Raw genomic sequence first — 21,677 nt, forward strand, 5'->3', positions numbered from 1 at the left:
ATGATTCGGCTCACTTAGATCAAGCCATGAGTGCGTGACTTCGGTGAAGTGTTATTTTTGGGAGTGTATTATTTTTGTGAGTATTATTTCAGTAAGTCTCTGTGAGCACTTACCGCAAACACCATTTCACGGGTGAATACGAGTGAGTAGCGCATTTCTTTGCTGGTTTATGGGAAAACTTTTGCCCTTCATGATCCGCCATTTCTTGGCTGCCGTTTATACTCACGTCCTGTCACATATACTTCAACGCACTAGCATTCATATGTCAGCTCAATATTATATTCTACAGAGGTTTAGGGGGAAATATGCCTTGAGGTACACCTCCCTCCCCTCTCTCCTAAGATCTTCCGCGAGAAATTCTTGATCAAAACATCTCATGTGGGTGATCTCTTTCACTAATACTATCCTGACTAGATTACAAAAAGTGATAGCTAGTAGTTTGTGGCCTAAGTTAATAGGAGTGAGTAATTTTTTGGTGACTTTGAGATCGAGAGCCAAAAAATTTTGGTGAGTCACGCTTCGATTGAGCCCTAACGACAAAATCTGTATTGAGTCCTTGTGAGCTCCACAGTTTTTACCGAGCCATCAATATATGTGTGGAGTTTGAACTGCTGGTCAAATTGGGGCTTGCTTAGCACGTGAAATGCTTATAATCTATGTTTACTTCCCGGTTCACACCTCACTGAAGATTACCATAACTGATGCTCCTCTAATTGACTTTTTTTATTTCTTTATCTTCCTTGATTTCTCTTTCTCTCGCTACATCAGCCTCTTTCATTCCTTTTTTTTCCCTCTGGTTCTGTGATGAAACGTGGTCCAGTCTAGCTATAACCGGCTTCTACAATTCATCTAACAACTTTCTCTCTTTATCACATTCTTATCATGTATACAGTAGTCGAAGGTATAACGCACGATGCCACTTCAACATTCAAGAAAAAAGTTAAATATTTATGCTTTAAACGAAGTAATATCGCGGAAACCCACCACGAAGATCGCGGCAGAAAGCTTGGCTACTCGCAAGGAAGCATGCACGCGTCATGCTTGACGAAGATTACATGATTCATCGCCCGATCGCTGAAATGCCCGAAGGGGGGCGACGCACCGTTCCTCACGACTTCGTTGTTATGTAGCCGTTAAACTGTAGCACGCACAACCTCCTGCTTGGAGAACAAAGAAAAAAAACCCTGTAATAACACTGAGCTGAAGACAGGAATTCCATTAAGAACCGAAACAAATAAGTACAAAAAGCGCAGCCTGGCCCCTGGCTTCACGCATATGAGCGCGAAAAATTGTAATTGCAAATCGACCGTGAACGCGAAAAGCGTTGAAATGCGTGTCCGACGGCGTCGGAATGGGCGCCATTGGTGAGCACGGAATTAATACATCACCTGAGACGGAAGTTTTGCGGAAGTATCGGTAGACTCGGTTCACCCCCATCCCCCCATATTTTGTTTTTCTTCTGCTTCTTTCGTTATAATCTTTCCTGTAGTTTTTTTTTTCAAAACAAGTACCTCGTATTCGTTTTAGCACTCTGAACAATAGAACCGTTTAGACTGCGTGGCTTTGCACTTTTACAGTTTTTGTTAAAGTAACCATCTTGAACTTTTTTCATCAAGAGAAGGTGCGACTGGTGGTTTTATTTGTTTTTGGTTTTCCTCGAGCCGGAAGGAAGTGGTGGTGGTCGCTTTAAGGCGTTTTATTTCTTGAACTTGAGGAGTCCGGAGCATCGCGTTTCGCAGATAACGCCGTTTGCGCCGTCGCTCCTCGGAGTCGACAATGCGAGAACGACTTTTCGAAGCACCTCGGCTATTTAGGCCTCATTTTTTCTGTTTTTTTTTTTGCCTTATAGGGAAGGATGAGCCATATTTCCGCCCGCAGTGAGCTCTGGTGTATATAGTCGTTCAGTGCAGACTAATGGCGGCAGGTAAGTGACCATCTGTTCGTCGTTATTGCTCATCATTACCTTAGAGCATCTAGGTATGCTGCCAGGATAATTTGACGCCAAATAGCGCAGAACGAAGTGTGACGTGACTTAGACAGTGCGCTTTTAGTATAAGTGAGAGTTACAGCCGCAGTTAAGAGGTGGCACGCGTCAATCTCAGTGTAGGATCAGTATTTAGCTAATCATGCAAAACAGAAGACTGTTTAAAAGTCGTCGGCGGAGACAAAACGACATAGTATGAGGCAACTAACAGTGCGCAACAGCAGCCATGACTAAATCATTGCCTGAACATTTTATCTACAATAATGAATTATAAGTTGTGGTGACGCTAAATGGATTACTTAGAATACAGAGAGTACAAGCGTGAGTGAAAGAAGTGGAGAAGGCAAACATAATGGTTGGAAGCTTTTAGCTATTTTTCTTTCTCTTGAAGTGTATTTTCTTTTTTTCGACTTTCTCTCGCCTATCACAATGCAGAGCCGCGAAATGAGTGTTTATTTTCCTCGTCACTTGGTGCCATGCAAACAGCATCTTTATCCTTTTCTCTCTCTTCTGATTATTCATTTTTTAAAGTAACGAGATAAAGTTTTTCCTTTTTTTGCTTTTTCCTTCATTCTACTGCCGTAAACAATGCCACCTACGCAAAGGTCTTACTGCCTGATAATAGTAAATTAATTCGATATTACAATGATGTTCAGCGCAACCTGCAGTGCTATGACATACCGGCAATATATATATGAAAGGCTGGTGGGTACATAGTCCTTTTGGCTTCATGTCTCATAATTTCTAGATGGCGAAGAAAGAAATGTGCGCAATGTGCGTGTATTTCTTGCATTGCATTCGTAAAAATTAAGATAACACAAATGAATTTACTGCGTAGAGAGTTTAGTATAAGAAATATCATGAACACCGCAAAATTGAAAGCTGCCACTAGTCATAAGTCAACAAATCCGGAAAGAGCGGAGGAGACAACAAACGTGTAACCCAGACGAGCTCACGGTGAAATGGGGTGGTTTAAAGGTGGCCGCTTTTTGTGCTTACTCTAGTGATGCGGTGATTCTAGTGAAGCTGTAAATTTATTTATTTATTTAATAAATAAATAAATAAATAATAAATGAGTGATGTTGAATATTAGAAAGTAAGAATGCGCGTTGAGCTGACGAATTTCTTAAACCAGTGATAAGAGTATCATTTAATTGGTAATTAGCTAATAGCAGCTATTTTAGTAACGAGAGAATTAAGTATTAAGCAGCTTCGACCTATAGTGATACCAAGCCTGAAGTGTGGAGCTGTGCCGGGCAATCTTCCTTGTTTCTGTTCTGTTTTCACTTTCTTTTCTCCTCACTTACTTGATTGTTATGTTTTCCAGTTTCTTCTATGTTTCTTTTTCTCTATACTTATACTTACTTTTTTCTATTTTTCCTTCACTCTCTTTTTCCTTTATTCTAGTTCTCGCTAGCTTCCTCTTTCAACCTTTACACGGGGTATGTGCTGCGGTGTCTGGATAGCCATAGGAGTATTGCTCGCACTTAATATCACCATCGAGGTGCTCGAAGAACAAAATGAAGAAACACTCGTCTTCGGTTCGTGCGAGTGCTAGGAATGCTACGGCTGGCAATGTGGTGTTTTGCCTGCGCTACGCCAAGCAACGACGAGAGCATACGCCAGCCCGGCCCCCTAAAGTGATCTGTTCTAAATAAAGATCCCCGTTTTTGTTTTGTACGAGCGCAAATAAAGTAAGTAAGACCGATTACCAAGGACGATAATTTAATTCTGTATACCATAGGGTGGTAGTTTGATCCACGAGCCTGGCAATATAGTCACAGCTTCGTGTAACCTATTGCCTAAACAGGGAAAATCGCGCCAACACGCAAATAGCGTTATGCTTCAAAATAAATGGAAGTTTTGGTGAGTGATGGCTCCTTTCAACTTTATGGTCGTCTGCGATCATTCCTTGCAGATGGCCATAAAAGTTGGAGGGTAACTTCTCCACCTGCTATGGAAACGTTCCCTTAACAGAAGCGTTGCATATTCGTTAATTTAATATTAAGAGGACGTTGTACACGGGTATCCCCCTTGTCGTTGCCATCATCATGGGAGTGCCGGAAAAAGAAGTTGAGAAGGCGTAATTCGTTGTGTCGCGACATTGCTTACGGGCGAGATCGGGTCGACGACGGAATATGTACATTATCCTGTCTACTGAGAAGCCACCCAAGCTTGTTTTCACGACAGTAGAACAAGTCAGTATGGTTTTAAAATGCACAATTTATGTCTCAAAAGAAATGGAGGCGTGGGGCGACCTATTTTTGTGGTGAAGCTCCGTGTTTCTATACCTACTTTTCAGCTTGCGAAGGATAAGACACACCCGTATATTCCTGCGTACAGTACCTCGTGGAATTGTTACAGGGCAATTTATCTTGTCGGTAAACTTTCATGAAGATTTTTTCCGTCCAGTGTTTTACTTGTAGTTTTCATTCCACCCCAAGTCTTAACGAATGTCACGAATAATGTTTTCATGTGGACACGCAAAAATCTTCAGCAAGTGTTACGCTATGGCACACAAAAAAGTCGAAATGCTGCCTGCAGCCTTGCAAGACTGATGATCCACACCGACCAAGTATACATACGTTTGGCACTGAATTGCTCTTCGAACGCCTCGTGCAGGAACCTTTGTCTTTTTGCACGTATTTTTTTCAGGTATAGTGCCACAGCCGCTCTAGCGGCCGTGGTTGTGCACACTTAGCGAAGTAGGGTTCGTTACACTTCGTTACAACACAAAAATAAATGTAACCTCCGCCCACAGCTGCTGTTGTCCCATTCAGAATAAAAAATAATGTAAATCTTTCACCCAATTGCAATTGCTTATGCTCGTGACATCAGACTGATCTCGCGTATTTCATGCAGACGACTTGCCTTTACAGACGTTTTCATGTCGCTAGATTTTGGAGAAAAAATTTTACTTGAAAAGAATCCCACTCCAATGTTCAGTTAAACGTACCAACTTAACAAGAAACGACAAAACTTAGATTCTTATTGCGTGTAGTGAGTGCTTACATTAGCAGCAAAAAAGTGAGAACGGAGGCCACCTAGCACAACTTTCTTGCACAGCTACTGCAGCTGGCGCGCTGCAGTACCAGGGGCGGAGCCTGTATTTATTTCTAAATTGTAACTGACACACTTTATTGACGCAATACGGTGGTGAAGTATGACTGAGTCATTTGTTCTGGCCGGGAAGCCTTACGCCACACACTTTCAGGGGACCTAGACTTGTCTTCCGTCATGGTCATGGTATAGAACCGTTACTATATAATCGAAACATATGTGAGACAAAGAAAAATTAAAGCAGACTTCAACGTAGACATAGGCTAACTATAAGGTAAGAGGTAGATTGCTGCCGCCTGTGAAAATAACCTATCGAGAAGATTATTGAGGAGTTAATCTCTACTAAAATGGGCCTATAGATAGTGAGGCTTCTCAAGGAAACCTGTAACACAATGGCACACGTTCAGCCCTATGTCTCAACAAATTACCCATATTAAAATGGTAACAATAACTAAGTGACCAAAATTGCTTCGCGTGATTGTCTGTTAGTTTTCTTTATATTGTGTATAAAAGAATGAGCCCTAAAACATACCTTCATCAATATTAAAAAGGTATCTTGCCACCGGTAAGATGACGGGTTCTTGGATTCACTTTCGAGACACATCCTCCACTCGAGCAGTTTTCTAAATCTTCCTTGAATTGCCAAAGGCGACTAGAAGGAGAAATAAATTTACATTTTCATATAAACTTTATGTCACTCAGCTTACATTATATGAGACAATGCTTGATTACTTGCCGATATATGATCTCCAGGGCTTCATTCACCCTCGTCATAGTTCACTTCGTGCCCCGCCGCGGTAGTCTAGTGGCTAAGGTACTTAGCTGCTGACCCGCAGGTCGCGGGATCAAATCCCGGCTGCGGCAGCTGCATTTCCGATGAAGGCGGAAACGTTGTAGGCCCATGTGCTAAGATTTGGGTGCAAGAACCCCAGGTGGTCGAAATTTCCGGAGCCCTCCACTACGGCGTCTCTCATAATCATATGGTGGTTTTGGGACGTTAAACTCCACATATCAGTCAATCAATGATTCACTTCGTAGAGATGCCTGGATTGTTTAATTAATTCAAATGGCGGGATGCCATGTGAAATTGAACACATCTGCCCTGTAAGGTCACGCCTGTTAGAGAGACTCCTCTCGCGACTTTACGCCGGCATAGGGTCTTTTTCTGAAGAAAATTAAAGCACTGGCTTGGCTTTCTAAAAAAACAGTTGACTACCAGGTCAAAGCGTTGGCTTCATTCCGGCTCTTACACTGGTTTTTAGTCATACTTGAGAGGTCACGCGAATTTCTGTACTTAACGCCACATTTCTCAAGATATCTAAGGCTTTCGCCTTGAGAGAGATAATGCAGGATGACACCCCATTATCCTCTATTGCTTTTCTACTTTTATCTTTTTAGATCAGTGAATCACTCGCTATGTCTGACATATGTGATAATTGGGACGGATTCTTCAGCGCAACAAGCTACTTTTATTTGGATTTGGTGTTTTTCTTGACTTCTGATCACGTTTGTTTTTAGAAATTCTAGTTACGCTCAAAAAAAAAAATTCACAGCTGTTGTGCAGGGCACGGGAAAGTATAGTATCACCGTTTCTTGTCCCCGTTCAGCAAAGAATGTGTGCCTTCTAAGAACAAAAGAGAGCATGCCAAAAAAGACAGGCAGAATAACAAGTAAGCGTTTGCCAGATAACGTTGTTTCAAGAGCTTTCAAAAAATTAATCCGAATGGTAAAGTCAGCAAAGAGCCGGGAAGGTCAAGAAGAACCTGTTGATAAGGACAGAAGTATCACTGTTGTGACATATGTTTACGTGCTATCGCGTGGATTAAAGAAACGTAGCGGACGCAGTGTGAAAGCTTTTTTTTTTTTTGCCAAATAAGTTGGAAGGAATTTGCCGAAATGTTGCCATATTAGTGGAAACTATAAAAGCAAGGAAAGTAGGCTGAATCATGAAGCACAGATCCGAAACAATTCAACGTTCCACAGTTGTTTTGTACAATATTTTTGTCACGCAATGTTGGCAACATAGGTCAGACAGGGAGGTGTGTAAAAGTTAGGATAATATAGGACGATGTAGGCTTACGCAGTGTTTGCCTATTGCATAAAGCTGCGCATTGCCGACACTGTGGGCGTTAAACTCACTATAGTGAAACGAGCATCATTTCAAGGCATCATCACCAGGCTACTCGAGAAATAATCGACGCTTAGCATATACAAAATGAAAGAGGCACTCATCGCTTTTCCATTCATCTCTTTGCAGCACAAATAAATGCTGTACTCAAAGAGGAAGATCGTTATCCTTGTGTTTTCTCGTGTTATTTGGGATCTGTGTTGCCACGTGGAGGTATATATCTTCGGCACGTGGGAATAAAATAATTTTCCAGCGCAAAAAAAAGACAGAACTTTTATGAAGGAGGCACACATACAGCGCTGTATGCGTCCTTTCTAAATGTCCCGCCTTTTTTTTTTCTCTAGTAAGTCTATTTTAATCAAAAGTCAACTCGCCCAAACATGAGCTTTAGGGAATAAAAGTTCATTTGAGAGTTCGTCGTTTGCAGTTGGTGTGTTCCTGCACAATTTCGTCGTACTTCGTCGTCCTTTCTGAACTATGAATCACTCTGGATTTTGTATTAAAAAAATTACCATTCTTACATACATCAGTGTACATCAAAGAAATGTAAGATAGTCGAAAATTCCGAAGACCTTCGATGAGGCATGCCTCATAATTATATCGTCGTTTGTCTTGTAAAACTGCAGATATATCATAGTGAAGGTGATATGGAACATTCTAATTACAGAGATAGACACCTGAGTGATTTATCTGTAACATTTACCAGCTGCAAATTATTATTATTGCATGTCCAAATACCGAAATTGTTTTTGATTGCAGAGTGGTCAAGTTGCAGTGCCTAATTAACTACCGTCAATCGCTATACTATAACTTTTGAAATGTTCATTTAGCGAAAGCTAAGACAGAACACAGAAAGCGTGGCTGTGATTTTACTCACTTGTTTTTAACAAGAAAGTGTTTATGCCGGGGTCCATCACGGTCCCACTGACGTACTTCCTGTCACGGAAGTGACGATGAAAATTGTATTCTAATAGATTTCAAAAACAAAAAAACGGCAGCAGTCACGGGAAATTGAACCAGCCACCTCTCGATTTTCAGCGCGCGGTGTTAACCACTACGCCACAGAGCATAGGTTGTCTGAAAGACTAACGGCAAGCCATTTATATGCCCCACACAACATTTGGCAGCTCCCGGAGCTTCAAAACTTTAGCGCATTTTTGTTGTCAGAGGCGAGACGGCGCGATAGGCTCGCGTTGGGTGCGCTCTAAAGGTCGTCGTATCCACGAAGCGCCGCCTCCACGGAGCGTGGTCTCTGCTGCGCACGCGCTTATCAGACTCGTAATTTGGAAGAGGACGAAAGTCACTTCGCATTCTGCCATGGCTGGTTTTACGAAAGGAGCGCGCAGCTGACACACGACGCAGGAAGAATTGCGACAGTTGTCCGCGCTTGTACTGTGTATCTTGTGTGCTCGTTTCGTGTGTTTTTCTTTCTGTTTGAACAGCGCTCTTCAAATTCCAAGCGGTGGCAGTTGATAGTCCGCGCTCCTCCTGTACACGCTAATTTCGTGCGTGCTTTCTGCTTGAGGTGTGTGCTCCAAGTTTTGAACTGCTTGCTGTTGCTAATCTGAATTCGCCATTTGTGGCTGTTGCTAGAACAATGCACAAGAAACGCTTAACAGCGTCTGTAAAGACATGGTTTCACTTTCGTGTTATGCCAATTTATATATAGGGGGATCAGCCATGTTCTTTTTTCTAGATGCCACCACGCTAGAGATTAAAAATGCACATTTATTCTGAAGTAACGGAACCATACATTTAGTTCTGCAAGGTCACTGGCGCATCAAACTGAATACGTAGCAAGCACAAAACATGACATCATGAAATTTCGACGCTCTTAACGAGGCTAAACGTGTTCCTTCGGCATCAACAAATACTAGCGAAATGTTCGCCAAACATCGGACCAGTGTGCTCCCAATCTTCTCCAATGGAAGTATACACACCCTTCCTCAAAGCCAAGCGAAGACTCGCCATCCTCTCGTAGCTAGCCTCTCTGAGGAGGTCCCTAGCGGCCGCCTGAATGGCGCGCATACCTCGCTAAATTCTTCTCGGAATTAAACAATGGGACAGGCCGTCGTCGCCCCTTGTTCGCGCTTTCTAAGAAAAAACAAACAAAAAAAAGAAGCGGGCGCATCTAGCGAGAACGCACACAGAGTTGGATTGTAGTTAAAGAGTCGAAGGTTCGAGAGGGAACAGCAGAGCCGTAAATGCGAACGAAGATGCTCGGCTAGAGGCCAGTGTATTCCCTCGCAGCGCGCCTAATTGCGTAATTTGCGTGTTTCAAAGCAGCAGTTCTCCCGCTTTTCTAAAGAGGTGGCAATTGGTCAGCGCCGCCGCTACACAGCTCGTTCTCGCCGCTGGCGCTGCTGGGAGCGGCAGCAGAGCGGCGCGCGACTCGTTCGCCTATGCTCTTGTTTTCTCGCACGTCCCTGCATCATCAGTAGAAAGAAGCGGGGATGTCATTCCTCTTCAAAAACAAGGCCGTAGACACACACTCGCAAAGGATTCTCAAGGCCGGTCCGGAAGGGGGGAGGCCGCTGAGTGCACTTCAGCTTTGACACACAGCGGCCCGCTTCTCGGCGTGCAGGGAGCGCCAGCATTTGGAGTGGGCCCTTGAATCGCGAATAGGCGCGCGAACATTTCTCGCGGTGCCGCGGCGTGACAGCTGGCACCGGCAGATCCGCTGTCGGCTGACTGACTGCCGCTGCGCCAAGACCCGAAGCGGACGGCTTTCCTGCTTTTTCTTTTTTTGCCTATTCGTGAAACTAGTTCCGGTAACGATGTATAGTAGACAGGGAGGGGTGGAGGAGGGGGGTGGGGGTAGGAGGAATGGAGCAGGACTTCTCGCGTAATGTTGAGGACACACAGGCGGTATTCACGTATATATCTGTGGTGTGAACACTGAGGAATGTGAAGTGCAGTCGAGGGTGACAGAGTTAGGTTGGCAATGAAATTAGAAAATTTCCAAGCATAAAATGGAAGCAGCTTGCGCAAGGTATATATGGTCTCGGTAAAGAAAAGTCGTTTCAGTTTTTAAACTGTGGAACACGCTAATGCACCACACTCTCGCGTTCTCATGTCTCACGTTGTCGCGATGCACGCCTCACGCTTGATGCACCTAAGCCGAGGCGGCTGGCCGCTTGGAACGCTAACGCTTGCTTGAGCGTGAACGCCAACGTCACCGAAGTGCAATTCGCCTGTCCAGGCTGGCGAAACGATTCTCTGTATTGACAACGAAACGCCAGCGCCAAGAGTTGGCGCGCCGCGCTAGGAGGAGCGAAAAGTAGTAAAACAGTAGAAATGAGTCTATAGATCACAAAATAATCCTGAAACAAATAAAATAATCACAAGAAGAGAACAGAAGACGATTTAGAATGCCTCATATTAACACGAAAAGGACCGAAAAAAGCAGATAAACAAAAGATAACACTGGTGAATAAATGCTCCGCCATTTGTACCCCTTTTACTCTGGGTGGAACTGAATAAAATATTTGGAGAGACCTGACTTTGACTGGCAGCATATAGCATTGTGGAGGTCAGCCGAACAGAGTTAATGAGTGTCTTCAAAGAAAAGTATACATCTTTTTCAAGAAGCTTCTGAACCTTGTTTACCTCTCTTTCAACCCTGTTTTATTAACCCGTGCCATTACCGCGTTTTCCCTATTATATGCTGTGGAAACCACTAGTGCCGTCTAGTTATATTATTTCCAAGGGCATATACACATAACGTCATCTATTGAGCAATTCATTAATCAGATGTGGCTACATACTACTGCTACGACAGAGGTGGGAACGACCAACAGTCTTGAGAGCTTCGCCCTTAAAAATACTATTTATTACTCTACTCTGCGTACACTTTATAAAACATCGAGCTGGGAAAAGTAATTGTTCGATCTCCGCTCTTTCACTGACTTTTACCAACCCAGGCTCTTAATGGCCACTGGCATTTGATTCTGTCCATCAATGTGCTAAATAGCGTAGACGGGCAAGAAGGGCCTTAGTGAGTAGTCCACTGAGTTTCCTACATTTTCCTTCCCTTATTCAGAAAGAAGAAATCACGCCATATCCGCGGAGTGAATGATGGTGAGTGGGGCGAAGCGTCCGTCCGTGCTTTCCTCCGGCCGTCCATGCATCTGTCCATTCGTCCATCTGACCATGCCTGTGTCCTTCTGTGCGCAATTGCGTGGATCCGTCCATCCATGCGTTTGTCCATCCATCTGGGCGTCCGTCCATGCGTTCGTACGTCCTGTTGCGCACACTTCTATTGGACCAGTGTCATCAAGGAAATCAGAGGAGAAACGATGATCGGAGAGGGTCATCTATTATACAGTTCGAGAGATACTGCCGGTTGCGCCTGACGCAGGACAAGGTAACAATAAGAGGAGCTTCACCCTTAAATTATTTTCAAATAAATGTCCTGCGGAACGCGACTGGGTCACGCACCCGGCTCAGTCCCACGTAGGGACCAGCCGCCGGGCCAAATGAAGTTATTTTCCTTCCTTCCTTCATTACTTCCTTCCTTGAAATGAATTTTGCTTTGAGCAACAGAAAGATTGCAAGATTCTCTTGAACTTTACGCAGCTTTCTTTTACCTGAAGAAATAAGGAGACACATCCCTTACCGTGAAACAGCTTAAAATTGCTCTTCCAGTTGTTGTTTTTTGTTAGGGGCTGATAAATAAGGTGGCCGGAGGTTTTGGCTGGCTGCTACATGTCCAGGGAACACCACAACTGTCACCGCCAGGCGGGCGCCGAAGCGTTGCAGCGACACTTTGGTCCACAGCAACACGTGTGCTACGTGGACGTTGCCGGCCCACACCACGAGTGGTGGAATACGGCCACAGTCATACAGAACACAAACACCGTAAACGGGCTCACTTTGGAAGCCTACAGCGCAAAACATGCGGAGGAGATTGCCATTGCTCTGGTATCATATCACACCCAAGTCGCGAGGGGCCTGTTGGAACTATACGAGCGAGGGTGGGCTTCCCCGCTTGCTCAATGCATACTGGAACCTAGCATCCGATACATTGATCCAACTGTGTGCAAGAAAACCATGCTACCAAGGACTCCGTTTCCTTTGAGCCCTTGGTGACCTGGTTTGGGCACCCGGTCAGCAAGGACTCAAAGGAAACGAGCAGGCTGATCAGGCAACCCGCGCACTCTCTTCCCGGGCTATCTCTGTCTTTGGAAGCCTACTCCCAATCAGATAATTCGGCCCTTTCATATAAAGATATTACCAATTACTACAAGGAGGAGCAACGGTGCTATCCGGATCCTGCCAAGGGACTGCATCGGGCTGACGAGCGCCTTCTTTTCAAACTGTTTAAAGATACTGTACTTTGACCGGCGTTGCTTAAACGTTTCAATTCATCTTTGATAACAAGTTCCATTTCTGTGGGAATGAAGGTGACACCTTCCGCATAGTCTAAGCGCGCCTCGCAAATCCATCTATCCCTCATACCCCAACCCCACGAGAGCGGACTGGGAGGCGGGCCTGCTTGGCTATCAGGATCTGAAGGCCCGACAGGCGCTGATTCAACGGACGCGGGTGGCATTGCTTGCCAAATGAGCTCCGTAATAGGGGTTGCAGCACTGCTGTGAGGGGAAGAGGCCAATAAGACTCCAACACAATCACCTCTCTGTAACTATTTACTGGTTTATAAATGTTTGACCACCACCACCACTATCTACTATGGCACTCCTGAGACCGTGATAACCTACTGAAGACCTTCACAGTGTTGAACAATATAATTTAGTTTCAAAACAATTTCAAAGCATTAATGTGTGGCATCTTTGAGTACATAATATGCAAACAGAGTGAAGTCCGAAATTAAGCGTTCTTGTACCACCCCGATCCACATGAATACCGGGGATGTAACAGTTGCGCCTCTGGTTTAAAGCTGGCTCTCTGCATTATGTATAATGGCCTTCACTAGCAAATTTATCTCCTCTACTTTAATATGTCGTAAGCTTTCGCTAAAGCGTAATACGTATCTCAGGTTCATTCTAGGTCATTATGCCACGTGTTTCAAGTAATCAATACGAATATCATCTGATATAGGAGAAATGCGATAGCTACTCGTTGTCTTCATAACCGCGTTTTTCCCTTAATGACGGGCATCTTGAGATGACTAGAGACAGAAATCGCAGCATTACGTATGTACACAAATTAAAATATATTCTAAATTACAGAATAAACGTGATCGGGTGATAAGATAACAAATGAAATCCTTTTCGTGAAGGACCAATGTGGTTTGGAAATTTCCGAAATATGGCACCTGGTAATTTTTCTGGAGGGAGGAAAATTAAACAAGTTCGTCAAATAAACAAAAACAGAAGTGTCAAACAGTAAAACTGCCGTTCCCCTAATGACGACCATGATGACGTTTAAAATATTTTGCTGTTAATGGCCCCTAAGCCTCTGTGAGAGAGAGAGAAGTTTCTTTTTCGCCTTCATTGACCTTCCTTCAGATAAAATCTGCGGCTCGGCGCTTATGTCTTCGTAAAACACGCTTGCAATGTCGGTATACTATAGGCACTTAACCTTTCAGGATTTCTCACTTTTCGGCTGCATGATTTTGTCTCCGCTTGCGGAGGGGAAAATGCACTAAACGAACTGAAATCAGTTGAGCACACACGATAGTCATGCGAGACAAAGAAGAATCGGTGGACCACTGCATGGTGAAACTATAGATAAGAGACGATTCGAGAGTACGTGCCGCAATGACACCCCGCGAATCCCTGTTGTGGCATCACGAAGTGCGCCAAAAGAACGACAATAGACACGAAAGAGTAAAGCACTCATTTTCTGTATTTTCGAGGATGTTAAAAGGCCATATCTAGGCGTGTCGGTACATCTTATCAATAAAATACTCTTGGCAACCGAACGATCACCACAGCTCATTCCCTTGCAACTATGTAAACTTTACTTCTCAAATTTCCCCCGCCACGGTGGTCTAGTGGATAAGGTACTTGGCTGCTGATCCGCAGGTCGCGAGATCGAATCCCGGCAGCGGCGGCTGCATTCTCGATGGAGGCGAAAATGCTGTATAGGCCCGTGTGCTAAGATTTGGGTGCACGTTAAAGAACCCCAGGTGGTCGAAATTTCCGGAGCCCTCCACTACGGCGTCCCTCATAATCATATGGTGGTTTTGGGACGTTAAACCCCACATATCAATGCATCAACTATAAAAAGGTAATTATTTTAAATGCGTAAATTACGGTCGTAATTGATGTATTTGAACGTCCTACGGTGTCCGCAAGTAAAAAAAAGTTATCGTGGTGGCGACCATATATCACATTTCTCTTAATTTTGACATTTTTCGGCTATAAATTTTTTGAAACGTCACCATCTAAAAATGCACACAAAATACATTTGAGCAAGAAAATGGCAGCATATCCACGGGGTTAATGATGGAGAGTGGGGCGAAGCATACGTCCGCCCATTCGTTCTTGCTTCCGTCCATCCATGCGTCCGTCTGTGTGACCGTCCATGCATCCATCCACCCGTCCGCGCGTGCGTGCGCCATCCCTGCGTTCGTCCCTGCGTTCGTCCCTGCGTTCGTCCCTGCGTTCGTCCCTGCGTTCGTCGCTGCGTTCGTACGCGTCCATCCGTCCGTGCAGCCATCCGTGCGTCCGTCCATGCATCAGATAGGGAATACCCGCGTCCTGCGTGGCCGGTGACTTCCCGCACGCCGGATGCGTAAATAAATGTTGTTTCTCTCTCTCTCTCTCTCTGTCTGTGTGTCCGTTCGTCCATCTAGTCAGCACTCCAACTACCACCATCTCGCATCTTTTCATCATATATTCTGCATATAGAAGCACCGCCATCCAGCAGACGTTCCAAATACTAAACAAGAGGTGGCACACGCACACTTTCTTACGGCTTGTGCTTCTTGTCTACTTCCCATCTTTAACCACCTCGAGTTCATGGTATATACTAGTTCACTGTATTCATGGCACTGCGGCCAACGCTCGCTAAACCTTTCTAACACCAAGGAGGTTACGCCAAGCGAGTATAACCTAGCAACCTTTTCTTGTCAGATAGTGCTCAATGTACATGTCTATGGCTGCAAATTGGGATTGAGAGACAGGAGAATGTGGCTTTTAGTTAACACGCACGCTGCCATTTTTTTTTTATTGTTCAACAACACAAAGGAAAAATCTCTCACCAGCGCCACCTTGCAGACCAAAACGTAAGACTGGTTACGCACTACGACTACGATGAAAGACGAATGGGTGCTGCTTTAAGAAGCTTGGCCCCTAAGATGCTGAGTCACGTGAGGCTTCTCACTTGCTGCCCCGCCATGGTGGTCTAGTGGCTAAGGTACTCGGCTGCTGACCCGCAGGTCGCGGGATCAAATCCCGGCTGTGGCGGCTGCATTTCCGATGGAGGCGGAAATGTTGTAGGCCCGTGTACTCAGATTTGGGTGCACGTTAAAGAACCCCAGGTGGTAAAAATTCCCGGAGTCCTCCACTACGGCGTCTCTCATAATCAAATGGTGGTTTTGGGACGTTAAACCCCACAAATCAATCAAATCAAATCTCACTTGCATTGAATGCGAGCGCACACTTTCCATGTGCGTAACGACTATAACGACGTCTGGACTATATGACGTATTCACGTGACTTCATCACTTGGTCGCCTGAATATTCTTGCCAAGATGTGGTAACACCGCTTGCCGGACGGACACCTGATTTTTCGTTTAATAGGGCGCATAATTCTTTTTTCATTATTGTCGCAATATCAGCAAGTCTGGCGCTTTCATTAAGCAAAACTAGGCTGGCTAGAGCTAACAGCGACTTCCAAGCATCATTTACGCAGCTTTCAACCCTCCATTCATTGCTCCTCTCCTTTTCTGCGCTGTTTTGATGGTGGTCTTTCACAAGCATCGGGGAGTTACGTATTTTTACCAAAGCATTAAAATAAAGATGAAAAGAAAGGAGGTAGTACTACTACGTGCAAGATCATAAAAACTGGTTTTCTCGGTGGATGCGACTGAAACCCAGTGCGCCTAACAGTGCACACTTAAGGGCACAAGTGAGCTACCCGCTGCACCCGTTGGACTGCACAGCATCGCGCTATTGCGTCAAGGAAAAATATTAAGCTTTTATTCAGCGTACATTTGTCACAAGCATGCGAAACGCGTGGAGGCACTTCGGCGGAGAAACGTTACCATTACTGAGATTTTCCACGTGGCACCGGCCAAGCGATGCGCTGCACCTACGAAATCTGCGCGGATCCTTAGCATTCCGACAGCGTCTACTCTCAGCGGAAACACTTTTTCGCTGAAAGACCTGGGAGCCATCAGCACGTCTAACTATTACCACGAGGTTGATATACAGTTAATTTTACGCCCCCTCCACTGTCGCAAGCGGGCGGTGGCGGCGTCTCGAGCAGTGAGACACGCGCAGCATGTACCGCACTTCCGGTGAACGACAGAATGCAAATGGTGACCTCTCCGCGTCCACCGGTGTCCGCTGCCCACGCAAGATTGGTCCCCGCGGTGGAAAGGCCGGACGGCTCACGTGCACCGACCGCACAGGAGCGCCTTGGACGAAGCACGAACGAACGAACGAGCACAACAGCGCTGCTGCTTTCTGCGGCGCACGTGGAAGCGGCAGCGCATCACGCCATGACACGCGACAGGGAGGCAGCGTGCGAGCACCAAATGCACCGTAGCCGAGTAACGCACCAGCGTCAAACCGGTGCCTCCCTAAGGTGGCGAGCGACAGCTCCGTTTAGTAAGGCGGGCTTTTTTTGTTGTTGTTCTTTGTGGAGACTCGTGTGTACGGATGCGTTATGCTCTGAGGATGACCTGCGGAGGCGCAGTCATGGAATGCGTGCGAGATGATTCTCCCTATCGTGACCCGCTAGCTGAGAGCACTGGCGCAGGTGCCGCAGCCCGTGATGAATTGGTGAGCGTGCTTGATTGATGGCTCTGCGAAAGCCGTGTTCTCCTCCGGCCGGCGATGCTTTCCTTCGGACATCGCTCAGCTCGCCGGAGCCGCTATCTAACCAACCACTCGAGCTGGCCACTCATCGCGTGCGGCGTCCGCAGCGACGCATCCTCGGGTGACATGATGGAGGGTGCCGTAACAGCGGCCAGCACGCAGCCAAGAAGCACCGTTGCTTACAGGAAAGACGCTTAGACTCCCCCTCCACTTCCGGGACGCTCCTTGCCTGTGCTGTACCCTGGCCTGCGACTGTGGGAAGAAATTAACACGAAAGTGGCCCTAATGGCCCGAGAAATTGGGAGAGCAAAATCACTTGAGCTCTGATTTGAATACTTGCTGCAATTTTGTTGCGTCCCTCGGGTGTCTCGCGTACCGTAGTCCAAAAAGCTCGATGATGTAAGACGGGGTTCGTGGACAGATAGAAACTGTTCCGGTAACGCTTCCTGCAACTTAACGTTCGCATGTATCCCAGTGTGTTAGAGCATCCTATGCCAGAGTAATTTCATGCAATATTCGTCCGTTACGGTACAATAGAAAGGACCTCCTTTGATGATCCTGAGAAGTTCTCCTCTCAGGGCGACACCACGTGGTTTTCTAATGTATGTTTCCTCTCCTTCAGAACTTCACTTTTGCAGTGTTATTGTTTGTATTTTATATTCTTTATGAAATGTTTTCATCTATACATGGTCAGCTTTTAAGCCTCTTACTTTCGCGTGACTGCTTCATACGATAGTCACAGAAAAGCATGCTCATTTATAGCACCTTACGAAAATCAAGTTTTTTTTTTCATTTCTTTACACTGTTTCCTAAACCAAGCATGTACATGTTTCACTTGAAGTAAAAGAAAAGATAACATCTGCAACCTGAAAAAAAAAGAAAAAAGTTCATGCGTTCTTCTCTCTTCCCCCAGCTAGTAATAGCGATTCCGCTTGAAGTAACAATCGCAGTAAAAAAAAAACGTTAAGCGGTCTTTATTCTCCAAAAAAGTAGTTGATTGTGGTACTCGCAAAATAAAGAATAACGCATATACAATGCGTGCCATGAACCATTGGTTTCTTCATATATATGTCCCCTCATTGACAGCTTCCGTAGGTCCACCTCGGTGGATCAGTGTCTAGGGTGCTCGTCTACTGACCCGAAGGTCGTAGGTGCAATGCCGGCCGTGACGATCACATTTAGAAGCAGACGAACTGATAAAGGTACATGTAAAGTGCGATGTCAGTGCACGTTGAAAAAACACCAAATGACCAAAATTTCCGGAGTCCCCTGCTACGGCGTCTCTCAATCATATATCGTGGTTTTGGGGTGCGAAACCCCACACATTATTATCGGCAGTTTAGGTTCAAAGTGTGATGATTTGGTAAATGGTGTCGATGAGGAACAGCGTTAGAGCCGCAATGCAAAATGAGCAGCACATACAAATCGACAGAGCTAGGATAATTAGTATCTTGTTTACTGGGAGCATTGGTTTGTGAGACTTTATTAATAGGGATGAGAGATGTGACTGACGTGCAGTGAGTGGGCTCTTCCCAAGTTAGGACGGGCAGACTATGACCAACCGCCATATGTACGGCTCAAAGACGTAGCCAATTTCTTTCGGGGGAGGGGGAGAGGAAGGAGAAAGAGAGGGAGTGGGGTGGTAAACCAAATTTTAGGTATGTACGTTAAAGGCACTAAAGAGGTACAATGACTAGGTTTGAACTGACAAACTTCACTCTTGGAACTCTAACGCCATATGTTTCACTATCATAAAATCCTTATTAGCGGAGAAAGTCAATGTTCTAGTTTCATTTTTAAATTTTGAGCCAAAGTAAGAAATCTCAAAATTTACTTGCTGTATTTTTGCCGCATTGACTCAATAAAATTTTCTGACACTTCGTATGCGAAGTCAATGGCACTTACAGATTATATTGTACTTCATTTCTATCGATTGGAGATCATGTAGGACCCAGTAGACACCTTCAAAATTTCTTACGTCAGATGTTTCGTGCGGACATTTTAAAGTAACATTGCCACCCACTTTTTTTGCGCATTCTCTCGCTTACTAAGTGTCATGTCACGGTAAGTGTTCTTTTCGTTATTGTGAAGTTCTACTTTACTAATGCGCAAAACACCGTTTTGCACTTTAGTGTCCCTTTAAAAAACTTGGCTAGGTGGTATTGTCTGAAGGATTCCATATCAATATGTCGATGAAATGCTATATATTCTGTCCTTCATGTCGATTAAAAATTTGTTGAAATCCTGCGGCTGTCCTGCCTCTTTCTTGTGTGTGTCCTTGTGTGTGTTCGCTTGTAATATAGAAGCATGTGTGTACGTGTTTGTGTTTACATGTGCGCATGCATATATACTAATGCAAACCGCAAGTTTTCAGAGAAGGCCGAACACCCAATCCTCTTTTCTGCTCTGCTGTAGCATTATTTACTAACCGTAACTGTTAAACGAGATCGAAGTGCGCAGAAGCATCGTCAATCTTTTCGAGATTCCCGAATACACCGATTGATCATAGTGGCGCACATGTGCGCTTCGCGGATCCAAATCCCGCGGGCGCCCACCGCAAAACAATACCGCACTGATTAACCACCTGTGGCGAAGATTAGATGGCCAGAGCCTGCGAATGCTTTGGGACTGGCTCCGTGGAGCGAAGCATCGTTCGTTTTGCGTGTCGTGGTCCGACGTAACAATAGGACACGTTGTCCCCTAATCACACAGTGTACCGTCGGGAGAAGAGCCGCATCGCGCTTCATCAATCTAAGGCGCTTCCTGCAGACACACATTAAACATGGGCTGGCGAGAGAGTTAGCGACAATTGACCAAAGTGCTGTGTGTCGAGGAGGTCGAGCAGTCAGAGTCAAATGAGAGCGACGGACGCGCCGTCGTCCATCGCCGCGTTCTTCTCAGGAAGCTGCGGCCGCGTAACAAAGGAGCTCAAACGGTTGCGGCGTGCCACTGCAATTAGCGTCCGCAAGAGTGACGCGCGAGCAGTCAGTGCTTTGGCGAGACTCTCCGCTGCCGTGCCATGAGAAAGTTCACAAACGTTGCGTCGGGTGTCACTGCTGCTGTTCCCACTCCAGCGGCTTATATACTCCTTCATCTGGCGCTCCACTAAGCGCACCACTCGCACAGGAATCGGACTCGTATTTCCACTCGTGTTGATTAATGGGAGCCTATACTAATGGGTGTTATTAAAGTGCCACTTGGCCTGTCAATTCAAGAACCGCTTTGCGTGCCATGTATTAACCCGATGCGCACAGCTGTAAGCGTGACTCATGCGATGATGATGCAAGAGATGGGAAGCGAGGCCGTTGCAAAAGTTTAGGTGGATCGACAAAGCTGAAAAATTATAATTATTGGTAATACTTTTTCGGCTTTACGTCCTAACACCTCAATATGGTTATGAGTGATGTCGACATGGAGGGCTCCTGAAATTTCGGACACCTCGAATTATTTAACGTGTGCCTAAATATAAGTGCACGGGCCTCAAAAATATGCATCTCCACCTAAAATGCTGCCGCCACGGACGGAATTTGATCTTGCGACCTGCAGGTGAGCGAAGCGACGAAGTTAAAAAACTTGCTGGTATAAAAAGGAAGCAGCTTGTGCAGGATGGAGATGTTTAAAGATCCTTGAAAGAAACCTTCGTCCTCCAGTGGCCGTAACACGGGATGATGATGATGACGAAGAGAAGGATGTCAATTATAATTCTGTAGTTTTGAAAAAAGGCAATAACTTCTTAAAATGCCGTTATAATCGGGCTGATAACAGTGCTTTATTGTACTGAAATTCTATTTCCATTCTTGCTAGATGTTCCAGTTAAACCTCTGTACACAGTATACTTGTATAGCACGTCTATTTTGGTGGCGAGTCAATCGAAAGACAGTTGAAGATTGACAAGGAGAGAGATAGAGAGAATACTAGTCTCTCATAATCTTGAATTAGCCCATATATCTTGAACTATATATATCGAACCAAACTATTTAAACGCCGTCCAGTTTTACAAGAACAAACAGCAAAAACAAAAAGACACGCACACCATGAAGTCTCATACAAGCTTCTGGATCACTTCTGATATATTTAAGCATTCATAAAAATGCAGACACAATGTAATGAAGCAGCGTACTTTTTCTCAATTATTGGCATTTTAGTTGTAATTTGGATCTTCTTTGTTCGAGGAGGAAGAAGGAGGAGAAAGAAAGTTTAAGTGGAAAGACGGAGAGGTTAGCCTGTTCTTAGACTGGCAACCCTGTGCTGGAGAAAGGGGTGAGGGGAATCAAACATGTTAAAAAGAAATGTTGCCAAGAGAGAGAGAGAGAGAGAAATCACAAAAAAATTAGAGTTACTCAAACAAACAAGGATCACCAAAAGCAATACTGAAAAATGTGCTAACAACGATAGCAAAACCATAACAAGGCCAGGTAAGACAGCGAAAAACAATCACTCTTGTTTATTCGTGTTTCACCTCTAGACTGGACGACCTTCTCTATGTAAATGGTTTGTTTAATCAAATGCTGGCCTTAAGAGTTTAAACAGCTATGCACTCATACGCGTCCTT

The 21,677-nt window shown here is 45.0% G+C and overlaps 1 protein-coding gene across 2 annotated transcripts in view; it reads left to right on the top strand.

Moving 5' to 3' along the window:
* LOC142817663 (uncharacterized) overlaps positions 1 to 21,677 on the top strand; it is a 327,371-nt gene that overhangs the window by 20,230 nt on the left and 285,464 nt on the right. For both annotated transcript variants that reach the window (XR_012895287.1, XM_075894855.1), the window contains exon 2: positions 1,850 to 1,924. The gene's annotated coding sequence lies outside the window, so the exon portion shown is untranslated. The remainder of the gene's footprint in view (positions 1 to 1,849; positions 1,925 to 21,677) is intronic.

This window comes from Rhipicephalus microplus, chromosome 5, assembly GCF_043290135.1.
Source record: "Rhipicephalus microplus isolate Deutch F79 chromosome 5, USDA_Rmic, whole genome shotgun sequence".
Classification (NCBI taxonomy): domain Eukaryota; kingdom Metazoa; phylum Arthropoda; class Arachnida; order Ixodida; family Ixodidae; genus Rhipicephalus; species Rhipicephalus microplus.